Below are 24,812 nucleotides of genomic sequence, written 5' to 3'. Positions count from 1 at the left end.
AGATACACATCCAGACTAGTGTACGGAGCAATTCCCTTCCGTAGTGTATCTACGCAGGCAAAAAAGGACTCCCTGGGATAGCCGGCAGGAAGCAGAATTGCTTGGTATTTGGACTGTAGCACCATGACCCAGAGCCTAACTCCTTAATTCTTGACAAATCTATTTACTCTTTTGGGAGATTCATCGTTTATTCCCATAGACTCTATTTATTCTAAAGGGAGATTCAATTGGATTTCTATTTGGAGCTCTTGTTATTCCTGAATATTAAATGTTCTCTCTTGGGAAATTAATTTTATACTCCCCTGAAGATCTGGTTAATATTTTAGGGGGTGAATTATTTATGCCAGTAGACTCAATTTTAATCTATTAGCTGATGAATCTTTGGTATTTCAAAAAAAATGTATTCCATTGGGACAGGAATCCTTTATTTGACCTTTTGATGAATTATGTGCTTGTATTTCTGAAGGCTCCAATGTATTGAGAAATCAATATTTTGTTCATATAGGTTGAAATCCGTAGGGACAGGAGCCCTTTAATTCAGAGCACGTGCAATTCACCGTTGAATCAGATACATTTAAGACAAAGACCCTCTAAGATCTCACAAAAAAAAAAATTCGAGCGTGGCTTTCTGTGACTGGAGAGGCCGAAAGAGACACATATCAAGAGCAGGGAAAACCATGCATCTATCTGCAGCAGCAGACTTCTGAGATGGGAATGGTTAGATGGTGTTCCGAGGTATACATTTCTGTAACACGGAACATGTAGGGCATTTTATGAGGGAGGTGAGAACATGCTTGTTTTATTCTCCGGGATGAACAAATCATTTGCGATACGGTACATTTTTGAGTACCTAAATGGAATGTAGGTGCACAAATATGCAGGTCCATGTCAACTGATTGTGGTTCAAGAGCCATATTCAGCAGGGATATTTGCCATCAAATGCAACTGCTGACTAAAGAACATCTTCTAATATGGTGGATTTTACACAAATGTATTTTTAGGAATAAGTGAAAAAGGAAGTGTCAGGGAAAGTGCCAGCGTCAAATATATGGAATTTCGAAATACATAGGGCTCGACATTGCAAAAGGTTTCCTCAGCAAACTTCTTGTTTTTTTTTTACATTTTGTTGAGGATCATGAAGTTCGTGAATTATTTAATAAAAGTAGTGGTGTGTGAAGTTTGTGTATTTTGCTTGCGTAATAAGATGAAATTCTGCAGATGTGAAGTTACAAGAAATGCAAAACTAGGATTTAGCTATATTTTAGCGCAAAATGTGTTATTCTTTCCCTCTGCAAAGTCCCCCACTTCTACCACTGTTTACTGAGTCACATTCCACCAGCTCTATCAATCCCACCCCTCCAGCTCCACCATTCCTTATTTATGCAGACCCTTCCTATTTTACCACTCATTTTCGAGGTATATCATTCCATGTACACCCTTCCAGCTCTACCAGTCTTTACTCAGGCACTGCCTTGCACCTTTACCACTCATTATTGATGCAGACCTCCCCAGCTCTACTAATTAGTCAGACAAGGCCTATTTTAGCACTCACTACTCAGACACACCCCTTCCTGCTTTGAGACTCATTATTCAGTCATATCCCTCCAGCTCTACCAGTAGAGTAACAATGTATTAATGCAGGCCTCTGTAGCTCTATAACTTGTTATTGAGGATCATAGTTATTTCTATATCACTGGGTTTCCATGCAACCCCCTCAAGCTCTACCACCTTTATTGAGGAACACAGTTCCATCTATAGAAATCATTACCCATGCAGACTCCTCCAGCTCTACCACATTTATTGAGGCACACAGTTCTTTCTACAGCAGTCATTATCCATGCAGACCCCTCCAGCTCTACCACCTTGATTGAATCACACCGTTCCTCTCAATCACTGATTATCCATGCAGACCCCTCTAACTAATCCACCTTTATTGAGCCCACATTTTACGTCTATATCACTGATTATCCACTCGGAACCCTCCAGCTCAACCACCTTTATTGAGCCAAATAGTTCATTTTCGTCTATACCACTGGTTTTCCATGCAGATCCTTCCAGTTCTACTACCTTTACTGAGCCACACATTTCTGTCCATATCAATGGTTATCCATGCTCACCTTTCCAGTTCTACCACCTTTATTGAGGTGCACAGTTCCATCTATAGCAATCATTGACCATGCAGACACCTTCAGCTCCCCCACTTTTATTGAGCAACACAGTTTGTCTATACCACTGGTTATCCATGCAGACCCCTCCAACTCTACCACCTTGATTGAGTCATGCAATTCGTCTATACCACTAGTTTTACTTACAGACCTCTACAGCTCTACCTTATTTACTGAGGCACACAGTTCCGTCTATACGAATGGTTATCCATGCAGACCCCTCCAGCTTTACCATCTTTATTAAGGCACTCAGTTCCCTTTGTATCACATATATCCATGCAGACCAATCTAGCTCATCCATCTTTATTGAGACCACATGGTTCGATTACAATGCTGGTTATCCACGCAAAACCCTCTAGCTCTACCACCATTATTGAGCCATACAGTTCATCTTTCATCTATATCACCGGTTATCCATGCAGACCCCTCCAGCTCTACCACCTTTATTGAGGCACACAGTCCCGCCTATAGAACTGGCTATCCATGTAGGTCTCTCTAGCTCTATCTTTTGTTCTTGAGGCAAACAGTTCTGTCTATACCACTGGTATCAATGCAGACCCCTCCAGCTCTACCACCTTTATTCAGACACACAGTTCTGTCTATACCACTGGTGGAAAGGCTTCAGGCAGATGCTAGTTGTAGGCCCTCTACATCTGCAGAATTATTGTTCTAATCTCTTCTTTCTAAGACACCCATTGACATGTTAGAAGCACTGTGTTTACATCCATCCAAGGGCCAGGGAGCAGGTGTATCAAAACTGAGTAAAAAAGCAGACCATCATTGCTCAGTTTTCATGCTCACTGGTGCTTTACCCATTGCTGTGCCAGACTCCAGGCTTCTACTCATAATTCCATGATGATGAGCAATAGCTGCGTATCATATACCATGGAAACACATCACCAGCTCAGGACGCAGCTCCATGGCGAGTTTGAGCCCATCTTCAATATATCAGCATTGGCAATGTAAATGCACATGCAACAAAAATATTAACGAATTTAATTGTATACTTATCACATGCATACATAAATGCATACATTGTTGTGAGCTTCACAAGTATGTGGTGAACATCTTGAAAGGTCACCGTAACATGAAATTAGTACTAACCCTAAAAATCTAGCTGTACAGTGACAGTGTAAGTCTTATGAATTCTCTTATATGCCTCCCTTGAAGATAACTCTGGATTCCATCTTATGCCATGACTCATGACACGGCACAGTAAGGAACATGAATGCAACAAGAACATCCACAACCTGTGTTCACTTTCAATGCTCATTCCTCTCCCATTGCTCTTCATTGTGTATACACATCTTGACCATCATCATTGTCCTGTACAGCATACTTTGATATGTGAACAATGCCGGTAACAAGAGGGATATTATTTGTAATGTTATTAGTACCTCAGAGAATGAAAAACAATAGACGAAGCATTTGGACTTCTAAAGGCCCATTTCGTGCTTGTGCACAGCACTGGTGGAGTGTAATGTACAAATCAAGTGTTGTTTGACATTCATTTGTTGCAAGCTACATAAGAGAGCATTGATGAATAGGACAGAAAACACGAGTGATGAACATGATGAGGAACCAGACATTGGGTATGGTGGACTTTGGCAGGATACTAATGACACTATTTATGTAGCAGAAATGTTATTGCTACTCCTAACATCACAGTGATCATCTATATGTGGCAATCTGTGCATTTTGTTAATCGAAATATCAATAGAGTTGTTGTACAGTGTTGCACTGAAAGCCTATATTAATGTGCATTCACTGTAGAGTAGAGAACTAAAGTGTGGTGGTGTACCTCTAAAACTTCATATATAAAAAATAATTCAACTATATGTGACTCTGTATGGAGTTAATTAATAGTTTGCACTAAAACAACAATAGATTTCAGAGAAGTAATGTTTAAATTTATATGCAAAAGCTGAAAAATGTAGTTTTACATTATAGTTAAAGAAATGCATTAACAGGGTTATTTCTTTTTTAACATGAACACTGACAACACTATTAATGTTGAATTCATAATTTGAATGTTATATGTACCTTAATTGATATAATTGAATGTGCCGTTTTAATTCATTTTGCTTAGCTTAAGTGAGGCCTGCAAGGCCCTGTTTTCTGATTGTGCAGAAAAGGTTTAGTCATTTCTTTCATACTTCGTTCCTATGAAATGCTAGCTTGGTTATAGATGCCTTATTGTTTTACACATAGTGAGCTTGAGAAACTAAACTTGAGACCAGTACATTCAGGAACTGTGGAACCGGAATATGCATACTATTGTTTCAGCCAACACGGATGACCTAAGATGGATGCCTTCTACATGTTGATAATGGAAATCCTCACTGGTGTTGCAGTTCCATGTCGAAAGATTGACTATGATTGGACAATTACTTCTTCTGCGGCATGTGGAGTGATGGATGAGCATAATGTTTCACTATGAACTTTAAATACCAATTCCCAGATGGGCTAGCAGCATTCTGCTCCCTATCGTTCTTCATTCCACTCTTCATCCTAGACCCCTCGACTCTGAGAGGTATAGTCTTCTCTTCACTTAGCCTTTATTCCAATGCCTTGCTGAGACTTAGCACTTTTTCTCCTGACCCCAAGAAGAAGACTCTTGACAAAGCTTCTGAATTGCTGACGCCTTCCCTTTTTACCTCCTTTTTCCCAACTTTGGTTAGTCACCTTTTGCCCCAGATGTTGTTTTTGCAAATTCCTTTGTCCTTTTCCTTTTAACCTTCTTGTCCACATGTGTTAAGCCCAGCACATGTTAACTTGTGACTTGCTAATCCTTAGGGATTTCCTTTGCCCTACCTTTTGGAAAATGGGTTATTGGTAAGGGCAGGTAAGTACCTACACTTAGCAACAGGCCACTAACCTCCACTTAGGTCCAGTTAGGTCTCAATAAATTAAACCCAGCTCAGCCCTTGGTAACTTGGCAACGAGCGACAAGGCTTAATTTAGGAGACATATATGTGAAGCATTTCAAAAACACAAAACAGTAAATAAGTAAAACACAAAAGACAATAAAAATCCAACACCAATTCATAAAAATAGGTTATATTTTTATCTTTAAAATGATACCAAAACGAATAAAATCGGATAAGGGGAACCGGAGATATGAATTTGTAAAGAATTACTGCTTTCTAGCGCATAGAAATAAAAAGCACCAATCTGGTCACCCCGACCAGGCAAAGTCAAAGTTTAAGGCCAACCACAATGAAGCCCGGCTTGGCTACAGCCTGCGGGAGGCCTCAGTCAAAAGTTTATCTTAGGACTTAGTCGTTTTTCTGGAGATTTTCTTTGGTGGGGCCAAGTCACCATTCCAAATCGACCTCCTAGAACTCTTCCTCGGATACGCGTTGCAGGAGCCCTCGGTGGAGATTTTTTCCTTCGGACTTAGTTGTTTTTTTGAGGAGAAAATCCTTCGACCGGGGCAAACCAGAATCTTGATCTGACATCCCTGGAGCCCTCTTCGGATACACTGCCTGGGAGATCCTGGTCAACTTCCTACGTTCGGACTTAGTCACTTTTTCAGTGATTTTCTTCACCGGGACGAACCTGCAAGTCAGGCCGGGTCGCGGTTGAGGCAAGCTGGCTAGAGTTGCCGGGACGGGTCAATCCCTTTATGGAGCTTTTTCCCGAATGTTCTCCAAACTTCTCTAAACTTCTAGATCTTCTTCCAGATGTTCCTTTAAGGTCTTTTGAGGGCCACAGCTCACCCCAAGTTTCCAGAAGCTCTGAGATGCTCTTATAGGGTGCGGGCTACAACTCCGAGAATGCACCTGGAGCAAACTCCTTTTTGGCCACTGGGCAGTGGTCAGCTGGTTGGTTTCTTCAGGAGTTGGTGCAGGGGACTCTGCTTAGTAAGTTTTCACCCATAGCAAACAGGGAGTCCCTCCTTGAACCAGTTGAAGCCAGACAAAGTCCTTCTTGTGGTGAAGCCCCGGTATGCAGCTGGTGCAGTCTTCCAGAGTGCAGTGTCCAGGTGCAGGTCAGGGGTCCAGCAGGGCAGTCCTTCCTCTTCTGTAGTTCTTCCTTGTTGGACTCTGATAGGGATCTGGTAGGGATCTGAGGTGTGGGTGCAGGTCTGCCAGTTTTATCCTTGCTCCTGTGTGAAAAACAGGGGGGTCCTTGTTCTCCAATCAGGGTTAGGGTCCTCCCCCCTGTGAAGACCACTTCCTGGGAAGTGTGGCAAAAATAAATCCTGAGGAGCGTCGTTCCTCAAAAATCGATCATGGCTGAAAGTGATTATTGGAGGTTACATCTAAAAATCCTAAACACACCCTCTCCTAATCTAATCAAGGGGGCACCTATTTGTCTGGGTTTGCAGGATGTGAGGGTGTTACTGGGTTGCTCCAAATGTCCTTCTCTTCCTTTGAAGACCAGTTTGGCAGCCCTCACCCCTTCTTGCTTCCCCATCTGCTGAGGGGAGATCTCCTTCCCCAGACATATCTCTTTGTGTTGAGCCAGGTCACTTCACACCTCATCCAGGCAGCCTGGCCAGGCTGCCAGAGGCTGGCCAATCAGGGAAAAGCAGCAAAAACAAGTTGGCAACATTTCTGGTAAAGTTTAAAACTCCTTACCTGAACAAGTTATATTAAATCCAACAAGTGGAAGTTGGGGGTTTATTATATCATTTAATTTGATACCAAACTTGTGGTATCTGTTAATTAAGGGGACTTTTAAAATTAAAATAAGGTCTCCACATTCTAGCCTATAAAGGACATTTACTACAATGAGGGAAAAACTAATTTGGCTGTTTTACCTCACCAGGGCTTAAAACTATTTTTATAAGGTCCCTGCTTGTAGTTACATGGCACCCAGCCCTTGGGGCACATAGGGCACACCTTAGGGGGGGACTTATATGTAAAAATAAGGTAGTTTAAGACTTTGGAAGTACGTTTAATTCAAAAGTCGAATTTGCATGTAAGTTTATTTTAAAAGTAGCCAGCAAGGCAGGCCTGCCTTTAAAATGACACTGGGCAACTCAGCAGTGCATCTATGGGGGCACCACCTATGCTGGGGTCCCTAAACCTACATGCCCTACCATATACTAGGGACTTATAGGTAGGTTGACTTAGCCAATTTTAAGTAGCCTAATTTTCATACTGATTTTACTCAGACCACAGTCCCTGGGACTGGTTAGAAGTACCCAGAGTACCATTAGAGTCAGGAAAACACCAGCAAAAAGTGAAAACTGGGGGCAAAAAGTCAGGGGGCTTCTGCAATCAGCCCAGTTTTCTCATACTAGCTAGCTAAGCTTAGATGAATTTTAAAGCTTAGGCCAGGCCTTTTCCGCCTCCTGTGCCAAGCCTTTTTTGGCTATTTGGAGCAGTTTGTGCTTAGGCCCTCATAACTTTTTGGTCACATAAGCTACCCACGCCAAATTTGCGTCCTTTTTTTCCAACATCCTAGGGATTCTAGAGGTACCCAGACTTTATGGGTTCCCCAGAAGGAGGCCAAGAAATTAGGAAAAAAAAAAATTAAATGGGAAAAAGGGGCTGCAGAAGAAGGCTTGTGGTTTTTTCCCTGAAAAGGGCATCAACAAAGGGTTTGCGGTGCTAAAATCACCAGCTTCCCAGCTTTCAGGAACAGGCAGACTTGAATCAGAAAACCCAATTTTTCAACACAATTTTGGCATTTTACTGGGACATACCCCATTTTAACGATTTTTTGTGCTTTCAGCCTCCTTCCAGTCAGTGACAGAAATGGGCATGAAACCAACGCTGGAACCCAGAAACCGCAACATTTCTGAAAAGTAGACAAAATTCTGAATTCAGCAAGGGGTAATTTGTGTAGATTCTGATAATGTTTCCTACAGAAAATAACAACTGAAAAAGAAAAATATTGAAATTGAGGTGAAAAAAACATCAATTTTTCTCTACGTTTTACTCTGTAACTTTTTCCTGCAATGTCAAAGTTTCGAAGGCAATATACTGTTACGTCTGCTGGACTCTTCTGGTTGCGGGGATATATAGGGCTTGTAGGTTCATCAAGAACTCTAGGTACCCAGAGCCAATAAATGACCTGCACCCTGCAGTGGGTTTTCATTCTATACCGGGTATACAGCAATTCATTTGCTGAAATATAAAGAGTAAAAAATAGCTATCAAGAAAACCTTTGTATTTCCAAAATGGGCACAAGATAAGGTGTTGAGAAGCAGTGGTTATTTGCACATCTCTGAATTCCGGGGTGCCCATACTAGCATGTGAATTACAGGGCATTTCTCAAATAGACGTCTTTTTTACACACTGTCTTACATTTGGAAAGGAAAAATGTAGAGAAAGACAAGGGGCAATAACACTTGTTTTGCAATTCTATGTTTCCCCAAGTCTCTGGATAAAAATGATACCTCACTTGCGTGGGTAAGCCTAGCTCCCGCAACAGGATAAGCCCCAAAACACAACGTGGACACATCACAGAAAACAGAGCTGTTTTTTTGCAAAGTGCCTACCTGTAGATTTTGGCCTCTAGCTCAGCCGGCACCTAGGGAAACCTACCAAACCTGTGCATTTTTTAAAACTAGAGACCTAGGGGAATCCAAGATGGGGTGACTTGTGGGGCTCTGACCAGGTTCTGTTACCCAGAATCCTTTGCAAACTTCACAATTTGCCTAAAAAAACATATTTTCCTCACATTTCGGTGACAGAAAGTTCTGGAATCTGAGAGGAGCCACAAATTTCCTTCCACCCAGCGCTCCCCCAAGTCTCCCGATACAAATGGTACCTCACTTGTGTGGGTAGGCCTAGCGCCCGCTACAGGATATGCCCCAAAACACAACGTGGACACATCACAGAAAACAGAGCTGTTTTTAGCAAAGTGCCTACCTGTAGATTTTGGCCTCTAGCTCAGCCGGCACCTAGGGAAACCTACCAAACCTGTGCATTTTTGAAAACTAGAGACCTAGGGGAATCGAAGATGGGGTGACTTGTGGGGCTCTGACCAGGTTCTGTTACCCAGAATCCTTTGCAAACCTCAAATTGTGGCAAAAAAAAACGCATTTTCCTCACATTTCGGTGACAGAAAGTTCTGGAATCTGAGAGGAGCCACAAATTTCCTTCCACCCAGCGTTCCCCCAAGTCTCCCGATAAAAATGATACCTCACTTGTGTGGGTAGGCCTAGCGGCCACGACAGGAGACGCCCCAAAACACAACGTGGACACATCCCATTTTTTTAAAGAAAACAGAGCTGTTTTTTGCAAAGTGCCTACCTGTAGATTTTGGCCTCTAGCTCAGCCGGCACCTAGGGAAACCTACCAAACCTGTGCATTTTTGAAAACTAGAGACCTAGGGAAATCCAAGATGGGGTGACTTGTGGGGCTCTGACCAGGTTCTGTTACCCAGAATCCTTTGCAAACTTCAAATTTTGGCAAAAAAAAATGCATTTTCCAAACATTTCGGTGACAGAAAGTTCTGGAATCTGAGAGGAGCCACAAATTTCCTTCCACCCAGCGTTCCCCCAAGTCTCCCGATAAAAATGATACCTCACTTGTGTGGGTAGGCCTAGCGGCCACGACAGCATATTCCCCAAAACAGAACATGGACACATCCAATTTTTTGAAAGAAAACAGAGCTGTTTTTTGCAAAGTGCCTACCTGTAGATTTTGGCCTCTAGCTCAGCCGGCACCTAGGGAAACCTACCAAACCTGTGCATTTTTGAAAACTAGAGACCTAAGGGAATCCAAGATGGGGTGACTTGTGGGGCTCTGACCAGGTTCTGTTACCCAGAATCCTTTGCAAACCTCAAATCTTGACTAAAAAAACACATTTTCCTCACATTTCGGTGACAGAAAGTTCTGGAATCTGAGAGGAGCCACAAATTTCCTTCCACCCAGCGTTCCCCCAAGTCTCCCGATAAAAAGGATACCTCACTTGTGTGGGTAGGCCTAGTGGCCATGACAGGAGACGCCCCAAAACACAACGTGGACACATCCAATTTTTTGAAAGAAAACAGAGCTGTTTTTTGCAAAGTGCCTACCTGTAGATTTTGGCCTCTAGCTCAGCCGGCACCTAGGGAAACCTACCAAACCTGTGCATTTTTGAAAACTAGAGACCTAGGGGAATCCAACATGGGGTGACTTGTGGGGCTATGAACAGGTTCTGTTACCCAGAATCCTTTGCAAACCTCAAATTTGGCTAAAAAAACGCATTTTCCTCAAATTTAGGTGACAGAAAGTTAAATCTGAGAGGAGCCACAAATTTCCTTCCACCCTGCGTTCCCCCAAGTCTCCCGATAAAAATGATACCTCACTTGTGTGGGTAGGCCTAGCGGCCACGACGGGAGACGCCCCAAAACACAACGTGGACACATCCCATTTTTTGAAAGAAAACAGAACTGTTTTTTGCAAAGTGCCTACCTGTAGATTTTGGCCTCTAGCTCAGCCGGCATCTAGGGAAACCTACCAAACCTGTGCATTTTTGAAAACTAGGGACCTAGGGAAATCCAAGATTGGGTGACTTGTGGGGCTCTGACCAGGTTCTGTTACCCAGAATCCTTTGCAAACCTCAAATTGTGGCTAAAAACATGCATTTTCCTCACATTTCGGTGACAGAAAGTTCTGGAATCTGAGAGAAGCCACAAATTTCCTTCCACCCAGTGTTCCCCCAAGTCGCCCGATAAAAATGATACCTCACTTGTGTGGGTAGACCTAGCGCCCGCGACAGGATATGCCCCAAAACACAACGTGGACACATCACAGAAAACAGAGCTGTTTTTTGCAAATTGCCTACCTGTAGATTTTGGCCTCTAGCTCAACCGGCACCAAGGGAAACCAACCAAACCTGTGCATTTTTGAAAACTAGAGACCTAGGGGAATCCAAGATGGGGTGACTTGTGGGGCTCTGACCAGGTTCAGTTACCCAGAATCCTTTGCAAACCTCAAATTTTGGCTACAAACATGCATTTTCCTCACATTTCGGTGACAGAAAGTTCTGGAATCTGAGAGGAGCCACAAATTTCCTTCCACCCAGCGTTCCCCCAAGTCTCCCGATAAAAATGATACCTCACTTGTGTGGGTAGGCCTAGCGGCCACGACAGGAGACGCCCCAAAACACAACATGGACACATCCCATTTTTTTAAAGAAAACAGAGCTGTTTTTTGCAAAGTGCCTACCTGTAGATTTTGGCCTCTAGCTCAGCCGGCACCTAGGGAAACCTACCAAACCTGTGCATTTTTGAAAACTAGAGACCTAGGGAAATCCAAGATGGGGTGACTTGTGGGGCTCTGACCAGGTTCTGTTACCCAGAATCCTTTGCAAACTTCAAATGTTGGCAAAAAAAATGCATTTTCCTCACATTTCGGTGACAGAAAGTTCTGGAATCTGAGAGGAGCCACAAATTTCCTTCCACCCAGCGTTCCCCCAAGTCTCCCGATAAAAATGATACCTCACTTGTGTGGGTAGGCCTAGCGGCCACGACAGCATATTCCCCAAAACAGAACATGGACACATCCAATTTTTTGAAAGAAAACAGAGCTGTTTTTTGCAAAGTGCCTACCTGTAGATTTTGGCCTCTAGCTCAGCCGGCACCTAGGGAAACCTACCAAACCTGTGCATTTTTGAAAACTAGAGACCTAAGGGAATCCAAGATGGGGTGACTTGTGGGGCTCTGACCAGGTTCTGTTACCCAGAATCCTTTGCAAACCTCAAATCTTGACTAAAAAAACACATTTTCCTCACATTTCGGTGACAGAAAGTTCTGGAATCTGAGAGGAGCCACAAATTTCCTTCCACCCAGCGTTCCCCCAAGTCTCCCGATAAAAAGGATACCTCACTTGTGTGTGTAGGCCTAGTGGCCATGACAGGAGACGCCCCAAAACACAACGTGGACACATCCAATTTTTTGAAAGAAAACAGAGCTGTTTTTTGCAAAGTGCCTACCTGTAGATTTTGGCCTCTAGCTCAGCCGGCACCTAGGGAAACCTACCAAACCTGTGCATTTTTGAAAACTAGAGACCTAGGGGAATCCAACATGGGGTGACTTGTGGGGCTATGAACAGGTTCTGTTACCCAGAATCCTTTGCAAACCTCAAATTTGGCTAAAAAAACGCATTTTCCTCAAATTTAGGTGACAGAAAGTTAAATCTGAGAGGAGCCACAAATTTCCTTCCACCCTGCGTTCCCCCAAGTCTCCCGATAAAAATGATACCTCACTTGTGTGGGTAGGCCTAGCGGCCACGACGGGAGACGCCCCAAAACACAACGTGGACACATCCCATTTTTTGAAAGAAAACAGAACTGTTTTTTGCAAAGTGCCTACCTGTAGATTTTGGCCTCTAGCTCAGCCGGCATCTAGGGAAACCTACCAAACCTGTGCATTTTTGAAAACTAGGGACCTAGGGAAATCCAAGATTGGGTGACTTGTGGGGCTCTGACCAGGTTCTGTTACCCAGAATCCTTTGCAAACCTCAAATTTTGGCTAAAAACATGCATTTTCCTCACATTTCGGTGACAGAAAGTTCTGGAATCTGAGAGAAGCCACAAATTTCCTTCCACCCAGTGTTCCCCCAAGTCGCCCGATAAAAATGATACCTCACTTGTGTGGGTAGACCTAGCGCCCGCGACAGGATATGCCCCAAAACACAACGTGGACACATCACAGAAAACAGAGCTGTTTTTTGCAAATTGCCTACCTGTAGGTTTTGGCCTCTAGCTCAACCGGCACCAAGGGAAACCAACCAAACCTGTGCATTTTTGAAAACTAGAGACCTAGGGGAATCCAAGATGGGGTGACTTGTGGGGCTCTGACCAGGTTCAGTTACCCAGAATCCTTTGCAAACCTCAAATTTTGGCTACAAACATGCATTTTCCTCACATTTCGGTGACAGAAAGTTCTGGAATCTGAGAGGAGCCACAAATTTCCTTCCACCCAGCGTTCCCCCAAGTCTCCCGATAAAAATGATACCTCACTTGTGTGGGTAGGCCTAGCGGCCACGACAGGAGACGCCCCAAAACACAACATGGACACATCCCATTTTTTTAAAGAAAACAGAGCTGTTTTTTGCAAAGTGCCTACCTGTAGATTTTGGCCTCTAGCTCAGCCGGCACCTAGGGAAACCTACCAAACCTGTGCATTTTTGAAAACTAGAGACCTAGGGAAATCCAAGATGGGGTGACTTGTGGGGCTCTGACCAGGTTCTGTTACCCAGAATCCTTTGCAAACTTCAAATTTTGGCAAAAAAAATGCATTTTCCTCACATTTCGGTGACAGAAAGTTCTGGAATCTGAGAGGAGCCACAAATTTCCTTCCACCCAGCGTTCCCCCAAGTCTCCCGATAAAAATGATACCTCACTTGTGTGGGTAGGCCTAGCGGCCACGACAGCATATTCCCCAAAACAGAACATGGACACATCCAATTTTTTGAAAGAAAACAGAGCTGTTTTTTGCAAAGTGCCTACCTGTAGATTTTGGCCTCTAGCTCAGCCGGCACCTAGGGAAACCTACCAAACCTGTGCATTTTTGAAAACTAGAGACCTAAGGGAATCCAAGATGGGGTGACTTGTGGGGCTCTGACCAGGTTCTGTTACCCAGAATCCTTTGCAAACCTCAAATCTTGACTAAAAAAACACATTTTCCTCACATTTCGGTGACAGAAAATTCTGGAATCTGAGAGGAGCCACAAATTTCCTTCCACCCAGCGTTCCCCCAAGTCTCCCGATAAAAAGGATACCTCACTTGTGTGGGTAGGCCTAGTGGCCATGACAGGAGACGCCCCAAAACACAACGTGGACACATCCAATTTTTTGAAAGAAAACAGAGCTGTTTTTTGCAAAGTGCCTACCTGTAGATTTTGGCCTCTAGCTCAGCCGGCACCTAGGGAAACCTACCAAACCTGTGCATTTTTGAAAACTAGAGACCTAGGGGAATCCAACATGGGGTGACTTGTGGGGCTATGAACAGGTTCTGTTACCCAGAATCCTTTGCAAACCTCAAATTTGGCTAAAAAAACGCATTTTCCTCAAATTTAGGTGACAGAAAGTTAAATCTGAGAGGAGCCACAAATTTCCTTCCACCCTGCGTTCCCCCAAGTCTCCCGATAAAAATGATACCTCACTTGTGTGGGTAGGCCTAGCGGCCACGACGGGAGACGCCCCAAAACACAACGTGGACACATCCCATTTTTTGAAAGAAAACAGAACTGCTTTTTGCAAAGTGCCTACCTGTAGATTTTGGCCTCTAGCTCAGCCGGCATCTAGGGAAACCTACCAAACCTGTGCATTTTTGAAAACTAGGGTCCTAGGGAAATCCAAGATTGGGTGACTTGTGGGGCTCTGACCAGGTTCTGTTACCCAGAATCCTTTGCAAACCTCAAATTTTGGCTAAAAACATGCATTTTCCTCACATTTCGGTGACAGAAAGTTCTGGAATCTGAGAGAAGCCACAAATTTCCTTCCACCCAGTGTTCCCCCAAGTCGCCCGATAAAAATGATACCTCACTTGTGTGGGTAGACCTAGCGCCCGCGACAGGATATGCCCCAAAACACAACGTGGACACATCACAGAAAACAGAGCTGTTTTTTGCAAATTGCCTACCTGTAGATTTTGGCCTCTAGCTCAACCGGCACCAAGGGAAACCAACCAAACCTGTGCATTTTTGAAAACTAGAGACCTAGGGGAATCCAAGATGGGGTGACTTGTGGGGCTCTGACCAGGTTCAGTTACCCAGAATCCTTTGCAAACCTCAAATTTTGGCTACAAACATGCATTTTCCTCACATTTCGGTGACAGAAAGTTCTGGAATCTGAGAGGAGCCACAAATTTCCTTCCACCCAGCGTTCCCCCAAGTCTCCCGATAAAAATGATACCTCACTTGTGTGGGTAGGCCTAGCGGCCACGACAGGAGACGCCCCAAAACACAACATGGACACATCCCATTTTTTTAAAGAAAACAGAGCTGTTTTTTGCAAAGTGCCTACCTGTAGATTTTGGCCTCTAGCTCAGCCGGCACCTAGGGAAACCTACCAAACCTGTGCATTTTTTAAAACTAGAGACCTAGAAGAATCCAAGATGGGGTGACTTGTGGGGCTCTGACCAGGTTCAGTTACCCAGAATCCTTTGCAAACCTCAAATGTTGGCTAAAAAAACACATTTTCCTCACATTTTGGTGACAGAAAGTTCTGGAATCTGAGAGGAGCCACAAATTTCCTTCCACCCTGCGTTCCCCCAAGTCTCCCGATAAAAATGATACCTCACTTGTGTGGGTAGGCTTAGCGGCCACGACAGCAGACGCCCCAAAACACAACGTGGACACATCCAATTTTTTGAAAGAAAACAGAGCTGTTTTTTGCAAAGTGCCTACCTGTAGATTTTGGCCTCTAGCTCAGCCGGCACCTAGGGAAACCTACCAAACCTGTGCATTTTTGAAAACTAGAGACCTAGGGGAATCCAAGATGGTGTGACTTGTTGGGCTCTGACAAGGTTCTGTTATGCAGAATCCTTTGCAAACCTCAAATCTTGGCTAAAAAAACGCATTTTACTCACATTTCGGTGACAGAAAGTTCTGGAATCTGAGAGGAGCCACAAATGTCCTTCCAACCAGCGTTCCCCCAAGTCTCCCGATAAAAATGATACCTCACTTGTGTGGGTAGGCCTAGCAGCCACAACAGGAGACGCCCCAAAACACAACGTGGACACATCCAATTTTTTTAAAGAAAACAGAGCTGTTTTTTGCAAAGTGCCTACCTGTAGATTTTGGCCTCTAGCTCAGCCGGCACCTAGGAAAACCTACCCAACCTGTGCATTTTTTAAAACTAGAGACCTAGGGGAATCCAAGATGGGGTGACTTGTGGGGCTATGACCAGGTTCTGTTACCCAGAATCCTTTGCAAACCTCAAATTTGGCTAAAAAAACGCATTTTCCTCTAATTTAGGTGACAGAAAGTTCTGGAATCTGAGAGGAGCCACAAATTTCCTTCCACCCAGTGTTCCCCCAAGTCTCCCGATAAAAATGATACCTCACTTGTGTGGGTAGGCCTAGCGACCACGACGGGAGACGCCCCAAAACACAACGTGGAGACATCCAATTTTTTTAAAGAAAACAGAACTGTTTTTTGCAAAGTGCCTACCTGTAGATTTCGGCCTCTAGCTCAGCCGGCATCTAGGGAAACCTACCAAACCTGTGCATTTTTGAAAACTAGGGACCTAGGGAAATCCAAGATTGGGTGACTTTTGGGGCTCTGACCAGGTTCTGTTACCCAGAATCTTTTGCAAACCTCAAATTTTGGCTAAAAACATGCATTTTCCTTACATTTCGGTGACAGAAAGTTCTGGAATCTGAGAGGAGCCACAAATTTCCTTCCACCCAGTGTTCCCCCAAGTCTCCCGATAAAAACGATACCTCACTTGTGTGGGTAGACCTAGCGCCCGCGACAGGATATGCCCCAAAACACAACGTGGACACATCACAGAAAACAGAGCTGTTTTTTGCAAAGTGCCTACCTGTAGATTTTGGCCTCTAGCTCAGCCGGCACCTAGGGAAACCTACCAAACCTGTGCATTTTTGAAAACTAGAGACCTAGTGGAATCCAAGATGGGGTGACTTGTGGGGCTCTGACCAGGTTCTGTTACCCAGAATCCTTTGCAAACCTCAAATTGTGGCTAAAAAAACGCATTTTCCTCACATTTCGGTGACAGAAAGTTCTGGAATCTGAGAGGAGCCACAAATTTCCTTCCACCCAGCGTTCCCAAAAGTCTCCCCATAAAAATGATACCTCACTTGTGTGGGTAGGCCTAGCGGCCACGACAGGAGACACCCCAAAACACAACGTGGACACATCCCATTTTTTGAAAGAAAACAGAGCTGTTTTTTGCAAAGTGCCTACCTGTAGATTTTGGCCTCTAGCTCAGCCGGCACCTAGGAAAACATACCAAACCTGTGCGTTTTTGAAAACTAGAGACCTAGGGGAATCCAAGATGGGGTGACTTGTGGGGCTCTAACCACGTTCTGTTACACAGAATCATTTGCAAACCTCAAAATTTGGCTAAAAAAACATATTTTCCTCACATTTCGGTGACAGAAAGTTCTGGAATCTGAGTGGAGCCACAAATTTCCTTCCACCCAGCGCTCCCCTAAGTCTCCCGATAAAAATGGTACCTCACTTGTGTGGGTAGGCCTAGCGGCCGCGACAGGAGACTCCCCAAAACACAACGTGGACACATCCAATTTTTTTAAAGAAAACAGAGCTGTTTTTTGCAAAGTGCCTACCTGTAGATTTTGGCCTCTAGCTCAGCCGGCACCTAGGGAAACCTACCAAACCTGTGCATTTCTGAAAACTAGAGACCTAGGGGAATCCAAGATGGGGTGACTTGTGGGGCTCTGACCAGATTCTGTTACCCAGAATCCTTTGCAAACCTCAAATTTTGGCTAAAAAAACGCATTTTCCTCACATTTCAGTGACAGAAAGTTCTGGAATCTGAGAGGAGCCACAAATTTCCTTCCACCCAGCGTTCCCCCAAGTCTCCCGATAAAAATGATACCTCACTTGTGTGGGTAGGCCTAGCGGCCATGACAGGAGATGCCCCAAAACACAACGTGGATACATCCCATTTTTTGAAAGAAAACAGAGCTGTTTTTTGCAAAGTGCCTACCTGTAGATTTTGGCCTCTAGCTCAGCCGGCACATAGGGAAACCTACCAAACCTGTGCGTTTTTGAAAACTAGAGACCTAGGGGAATCCAAGATGGGGTGACTTGAGGGCTCTGACCAGGTTCTGTTACCTAGAATCCTTTGCAAACCTCAAAATTTGGCTAAAAACATGCATTTTCCTCACATTTCGGTGACAGAAAGTTCTGGAATCTGAGAGGAGCCACAAATTTCCTTCCACCCAGTGTTCCCCCAAGTCTCCCGATAAAAATGATACCTCACTTGTGTGGGTAGACCTAGCGCCCGCGACAGGATATGCCCCAAAACACAACGTGGACACATCACAGAAAACAGAGCTGTTTTTTGCAAAGTGCCTACCTGTAGCTTTTGGCCTCTGGCTCAGCTGGCACCTAGGGAAACCTACCAAACCTGTGCATTTTTGAAAACTAGAGACCAAGGGGAATCCAAGATGGGGTGACTTGTGGGGCTCTGACCAGGTTCAGTTACCCAGAATCCTTTGCAAACCTCAAATTTTGGCAAAAAACATGCATTTTCCTCACATTTCGGTGACAGAAAGTTCTGGAATCTGAGAGGAGCCACAAATTTCCTTCCACCCAGTGTTGCCCCAAGTCTCCCAATAAAAATGATACCTCACTTGTGTGGGTAGACCTAGCGCCCGCGACAGGATATGCCCCAAAACACAACGTGGACACATCACAGAAAACAGAGCTGTTTTTCTCAAATTGCCTACCTGTAGATTTTGGCCTGTAGCTCAACCGGCACCAAGGGAAACCAACCAAACCTGTGCATTTTTGAAAACTAGAGACCTAGGGGAATCCAAGATGGGGTGACTTGTGGGGCTCTGACCAGGTTCAGTTATCCAGAATCCTTTGCAAACCTCAAATTTTGGCTACAAACATGCATTTTCCTCACATTTCGGTGACAGAAAGTTCTGGAATCTGAGAGGAGCCACAAATTTCCTTCCACCCAGTGTTCCCCCAAGTCTCCTGATAAAAATGATACCTCACTTGTGTGGGTAGGCCTAGCGGCCACGACAGGAGACGCCCCAAAACACAACGTGGACACATCCCATTTTTTTAAAGAAAACAGAGCTGTTTTTTGCAAAGTGCCTAACTGTAGATTTTGGCCTCTAGCTCAGCCGGCACCTAGGGAAACCTACCAAACCTGTTCATTTTTGAAAACTAGAGACCTAGGGAAATCCAAGATGGGGTGACTTGTGGGGCTCTGACCAGGTTCAGTTACCCAGAATCCTTTGCAAACCTCAAAATGTGGGTAAAAAAACACATGTTCCTCACATTTCTGTGGCAGAAAGTTCTGGAATCTGAGAGGAGGCACAAATTTCCTTCCACCCAGCGTTCCCCCAAGTCTCCCGATAAAAATGGTACCTCACTCGTGTGGGTAGGCCTAGCGCCCGCGACAGGATATGCCCCAAAACACAACGTGGACACATCACAGAAAACAGAGCTGTTTTTTGCAAAGTGCCTACCTGTAGATTTTGGCCTCTAGCTCAGCCGGCACCTAGGGAAACCTACCAAACCTGTGCATTTTTGAAAACTAGAGACCTAGGGGAATCCAAGATGGGGTGACTTGTGGGGCTCTGACCAGGTTCTGTTACCCAGAATCCTTTGCAAACCTCAAATTTCGGCTAAAAAAAAGGCATTTTCCTCACATTTCGGTGACCGAAAGTTCTGGAATCTGAGAGGAGCCACAAATTTCCTTCCACCCAGCGCTCCCCAAAGTCTCCCGATAAAAATGGTACCTCACTTGTGTGGGTAGGTCTAGCGCCCGCAACAGGATATGCCCCAAAACACAACCTGGACACATCACAGAAAACAGAGCTGTTTTTTGCAAAGTGCCTACCTGTAGATTTTGGCCTCTAGCTCAGCCGGCACCTAGGGAAAGCTACCAAACCTGTGCATTTTTGAAAACTAGAGACCAAGGGGAATCGAAGATGGGGTGACTTGTGGGGCTCTGACCAGGTTCTGTTACCCAGAATCCTTTGCAAACCTCAAATTTTGGCAAAAAAAACGCATTTTCCTCACATTTCGGTGACAGAAAGTTCTGGAATCTGAGAGGAGCCACAAATTTCCTTCCACCCTGCGTTCCCCCAAGTCTCCCGATAAAAATGATACCTCACTTGTGTGGGTAGGCCTAGCGGCCACGACAGGTGACGCCCCAAAACACAACGTGGACACATCCCATTTTTTGAAAGAAAACAGAGCTGTTTTTTGCAAAGTGCCTACCTGTAGATTTTGGCCTCTAGCTCAGCCGGCATCTAGGGAAACCTACCAAACCTGTGCGTTTTTGAAAACTAGAGACCTAGGGGAATCCAAGATGGGTGACTTGTGGGGCTCTGACCAGTTTCTGTTACCCAGAATCCTTTGCAAACCTCAAATTTTGGCTAAAAACATGCATTTTCCTCACATTTCGGTGACAGAAAGTTCTGGAATCTGAGAGGAGCCACAAATTTCCTTCCACCCAGTGTTCCCTTAAGTCTCCCGATAAAAATGGTACCTCACTTGTGTGGGTAGGCCTAGCGGCCGCGACAGGAGACTCCCCAAAACACAACGTGGACACATCCAATTTTTTTAAAGAAAACAGAGCTGTTTTTTGCAAAGTGCCTACCTGTAGATTTTGGCCTCTAGCTCAGCCGGCACCTAGGGAAACCTACCAAACCTGTGCATTTCTGAAAACTAGAGACCTAGGGGAATCCAAGATGGGGTGACTTGTGGGGCTCTGACCAGGTTCTGTTACCCAGAATCCTTTGCAAACCTCAAATTTTGGCTAAAAAAACGCATTTTCCTCACATTTCAGTGACAGAAAGTTCTGGAATCTGAGAGGAGCCACAAATTTCCTTCCACCCAGCGTTCCCCCAAGTCTCCCGATAAAAATGATACCTCACTTGTGTGGGTAGGCCTAGCGGCCATGACAGGAGATGCCCCAAAACACAACGTGGATACATCCCATTTTTTGAAAGAAAACAGAGCTGTTTTTTGCAAAGTGCCTACCTGTAGATTTTGGCCTCTAGCTCAGCCGGCACCTAGGGAAACCTACCAAACCTGTGCGTTTTTGAAAACTAGAGACCTAGGGGAATCCAAGATGGGGTGACTTGAGGGCTCTGACCAGGTTCTGTTACCTAGAATCCTTTGCAAACCTCAAAATTTGGCTAAAAACATGCATTTTCCTCACATTTCGGTGACAGAAAGTTCTGGAATCTGAGAGGAACCACAAATTTCATTCCACCCAGTGTTCCCCCAAGTCTCCCGATAAAAATGATACCTCACTTGTGTGGGTAGACCTAGCGCCCGCAACAGGATATGCCCCAAAACACAACGTGGACACATCACAGAAAACAGAGCTGTTTTTTGCAAAGTGCCTACCTGTAGCTTTTGGCCTCTGGCTCAGCTGGCACCTAGGGAAACCTACCAAACCTGTGCATTTTTGAAAACTAGAGACCTAGGGGAATCCAAGATGGGGTGACTTGTGGGGCTCTGACCAGGTTCAGTTACCCAGAATCCTTTGCAAACCTCAAATTTTGGCAAAAAACATGCATTTTCCTCACATTTCGGTGACAGAAAGTTCTGGAATCTGAGAGGAGCCACAAATTTCCTTCCACCCAGTGTTGCCCCAAGTCACCCAATAAAAATGATACCTCACTTGTGTGGGTAGACCTAGCGCCCGCGACAGGATATGCCCCAAAACACAACGTGGACACATCACAGAAAACAGAGCTGTTTTTTGCAAATTGCCTACCTGTAGATTTTGGCCTCTAGCTCAACCGGCACCAAGGGAAACCAACCAAACCTGTGCATTTTTGAAAACTAGAGACCTAGGGGAATCCAAGATGGGGTGACTTGTGGGGCTCTGACCAGGTTCAGTTACCCAGAATCCTTTGCAAACCTCAAATTTTGGCTACAAACATGCATTTTCCTCACATTTCGGTGACAGAAAGTTCTGGAATCTGAGAGGAGCCACAAATTTCCTTCCACCCAGTGTTCCCCCAAGTCTCCTGATAAAAATGATACCTCACTTGTGTGGGTAGGCCTAGCGGCCACGACAGGAGACGCCCCAAAACACAACGTGGACACATCCCATTTTTTTAAAGAAAACAGAGCTGTTGTTTGCAAAGTGCCTACCTGTAGATTTTGGCCTCTAGCTCAGCCGGCACCTAGGGAAACCTACCAAACCTGTTCATTTTTGAAAACTAGAGACCTAGGGAAATCCAAGATGGGGTGACTTATGGGGCTCTGACCAGGTTCAGTTACCCAGAATCCTTTGCAAACCTCAAAATGTGGCTAAAAAAACACATGTTCCTCACATTTCTGTGGCAGAAAGTTCTGGAATCTGAGAGGAGGCACAAATTTCCTTCCACCCAGCGTTCCCCCAAGTCTCCCGATAAAAATGGTACCTCACTCGTGTGGGTAGGCCTAGCGCCCGCGACAGGATATGCCCCAAAACACAACGTGGACACATCACAGAAAACAGAGCTGTTTTTTGCAAAGTGCCTACCTGTAGATTTTGGCCTCTAGCTCAGCCGGCACCTAGGGAAACCTACCAAACCTGTGCATTTTTGAAAACTAGAGACCTAGGGGAATCCAAGATGGGGTGACTTGTGGGGCTCTGACCAGGTTCTGTTACCCAGAATCCTTTGCAAACCTCAAATTTCGGATAAAAAAAGGCATTTTCCTCACATTTCGGTGACCGAAAGTTCTGGAATCTGAGAGGAGCCACAAATTTCCTTCCACCCAGCGCTCCCCAAAGTCTCCCGATAAAAATGGTACCTCACTTGTGTGGGTAGGCCTAGCGCCCGCAACAGGATATGCCCCAAAACACAACCTGGACACATCACAGAAAACAGAGCTGTTTTTTGCAAAGTGCCTACCTGTAGATTTTGGCCTCTAGCTCAGCCGGCACCTAGGGAAACCTACCAAACCTGTGCATTTTTGAAAACTAGAGACCAAGGGGAATCGAAGATGGGGTGACTTGTGGGGCTCTGACCAGGTTCTGTTACCCAGAATCCTTTGGAAATCTCAAATTTTGGCAAAAAAAACGCATTTTCCTCACATTTCGGTGACAGAAAGTTCTGGAATCTGAGAGGAGCCACAAATTTCCTTCCACCCTGCGTTCCCCCAAGTCTCCCGATAAAAATGATACCTCACTTGTGTGGGTAGGCCTAGCGGCCACGACAGGTGACGCCCCAAAACACAACGTGGACACATCCCATTTTTTGAAAGAAAACAGAGCTGTTTTTTGCAAAGTGCCTACCTGTAGATTTTGGCCTCTAGCTCAGCCGGCATCTAGGGAAACCTACCAAACCTGTGCGTTTTTGAAAACTAGAGACCTAGAGGAATCCAAGATGGGTGACTTGTGGGGCTCTGACCAGGTTCTGTTACCCAGAATCCTTTGCAAACCTCAAATTTTGGCTAAAAACATGCATTTTCCTCACATTTCGGTGACAGAAAGTTCTGGAATCTGAGAGGAGCCACAAATTTCCTTCCACCCAGTGTTCCCCCAAGTCTCCTGATAAAAATGATACCTCACTTGTGTGGGTAGGCCTAGCGGCCATGACAGGTGACGCCCCAAAACACAACGTGGACACATCCCATTTTTTGAAAGAAAACAGAGCTGTTTTTTGCAAAGTGCCTACCTGTAGATTTTGGCCTCTAGCTGAGCCGGCATCTAGGGAAACCTACCAAACCTGTGCGTTTATGAAAACTAGAGACCTAGGGGAATCCAAGATGGGGTGACTTGTGGGGCTCTGACCAGGTTCTGTTACCCAGAATCCTTTGCAAACCTCAAATTTTGGCTAAAAACATGCATTTTCCTCACATTTCGGTGACAGAAAGTTCTGGAATCTGAGAGGAGCCACAAATTTCCTTCCACCCAGTGTTCCCCCAAGTCTCCCGATAAAAATGATACCTCACTTGTGTGGGTAGACCTAGCGCCCGCGAAAGGATATGCCCCAAAACACAACGTGGACACATCACAGAAAACAGAGCTGTTTTTTGCAAAGTGCCTACCTGTAGATTTTGGCCTCTGGTTCAGCCGGCACCTAGGGAAACCTACCAAACCTGTGCATTTTTGAAAACTAGAGACCTAGGGGAATCCAAGATGGGGTGACTTGTGGGGCTCTGACCAGGTTCAGTTTCCCAGAATCCTTTGCAAACCTCAAATTTTGGCTAAAAACATGCATTTTCCTCACATTTCGGTGACAGAAAGTTCTGGAATCTGAGAGGAGCCACAAATTTCCTTCCACCCTGTGTTCCCCCAAGTCTCCCGATAAAAATGATACCTCACTTGTGTGGGTAGACCTAGCGCCCGCGACAGGATATGCCCCAAAACACAACGTGGACACATCACAGAAAACAGAGCTGTTTTTTGCAAAGTGCCTACCTGTAGATTTTGGCCTCTAGCTCAGCCGGCACCTAGGGAAACCTACTAAACCTGTGCATTTCTGAAAACTAGAGACCTAGGGGAATCCAAGATGGGGTGACTTGTGGGGCTCTGACCAGGTTCTGTTACCCAGAATCCTTTGCAAACCTCAAATTGTGGCTAAAAAAACGCATTTTCCTCACATTTCGGTGACAGAAAGTTCTGGAATCTGAGAGGAGCCACAAATTTCCTTCCACCCAGCGTTCCCAAAAGTCTCCCCATAAAAATGATACCTCACTTGTGGGTAGGCCTAGCGGCCACGACAGGAGACGCCCCAAAAACACAACGTGGACACATCCCATTTTTTGAAAGAAAACAGAGCTGTTTTTTGCAAAGTGCCTACCTGTAGATTTTGGCCTCTAGCTCAGCCGGCACCTAGGAAAACATACCAAACCTGTGCGTTTTTGAAAACTAGAGACCTAGGGGAATCCAAGATGGGGTGACTTGTGGGGCTCTAACCAGGTTCTGTTACACAGAATCATTTGCAAACCTCAAAATTTGGCTAAAAAAACATATTTTCCACACATTTCGGTGACAGAAAGTTCTGGAATCTGAGAGGAGCCACAAATTTCCTTCCACCCAGCGTTCCCAAAAGTCTCCCCATAAAAATGA

Source organism: Pleurodeles waltl, chromosome 3_1 (genome assembly GCF_031143425.1).
Source record: "Pleurodeles waltl isolate 20211129_DDA chromosome 3_1, aPleWal1.hap1.20221129, whole genome shotgun sequence".
Lineage (NCBI taxonomy): Eukaryota > Metazoa > Chordata > Amphibia > Caudata > Salamandridae > Pleurodeles > Pleurodeles waltl.
This window is presented reverse-complemented; position numbering follows the sequence as displayed.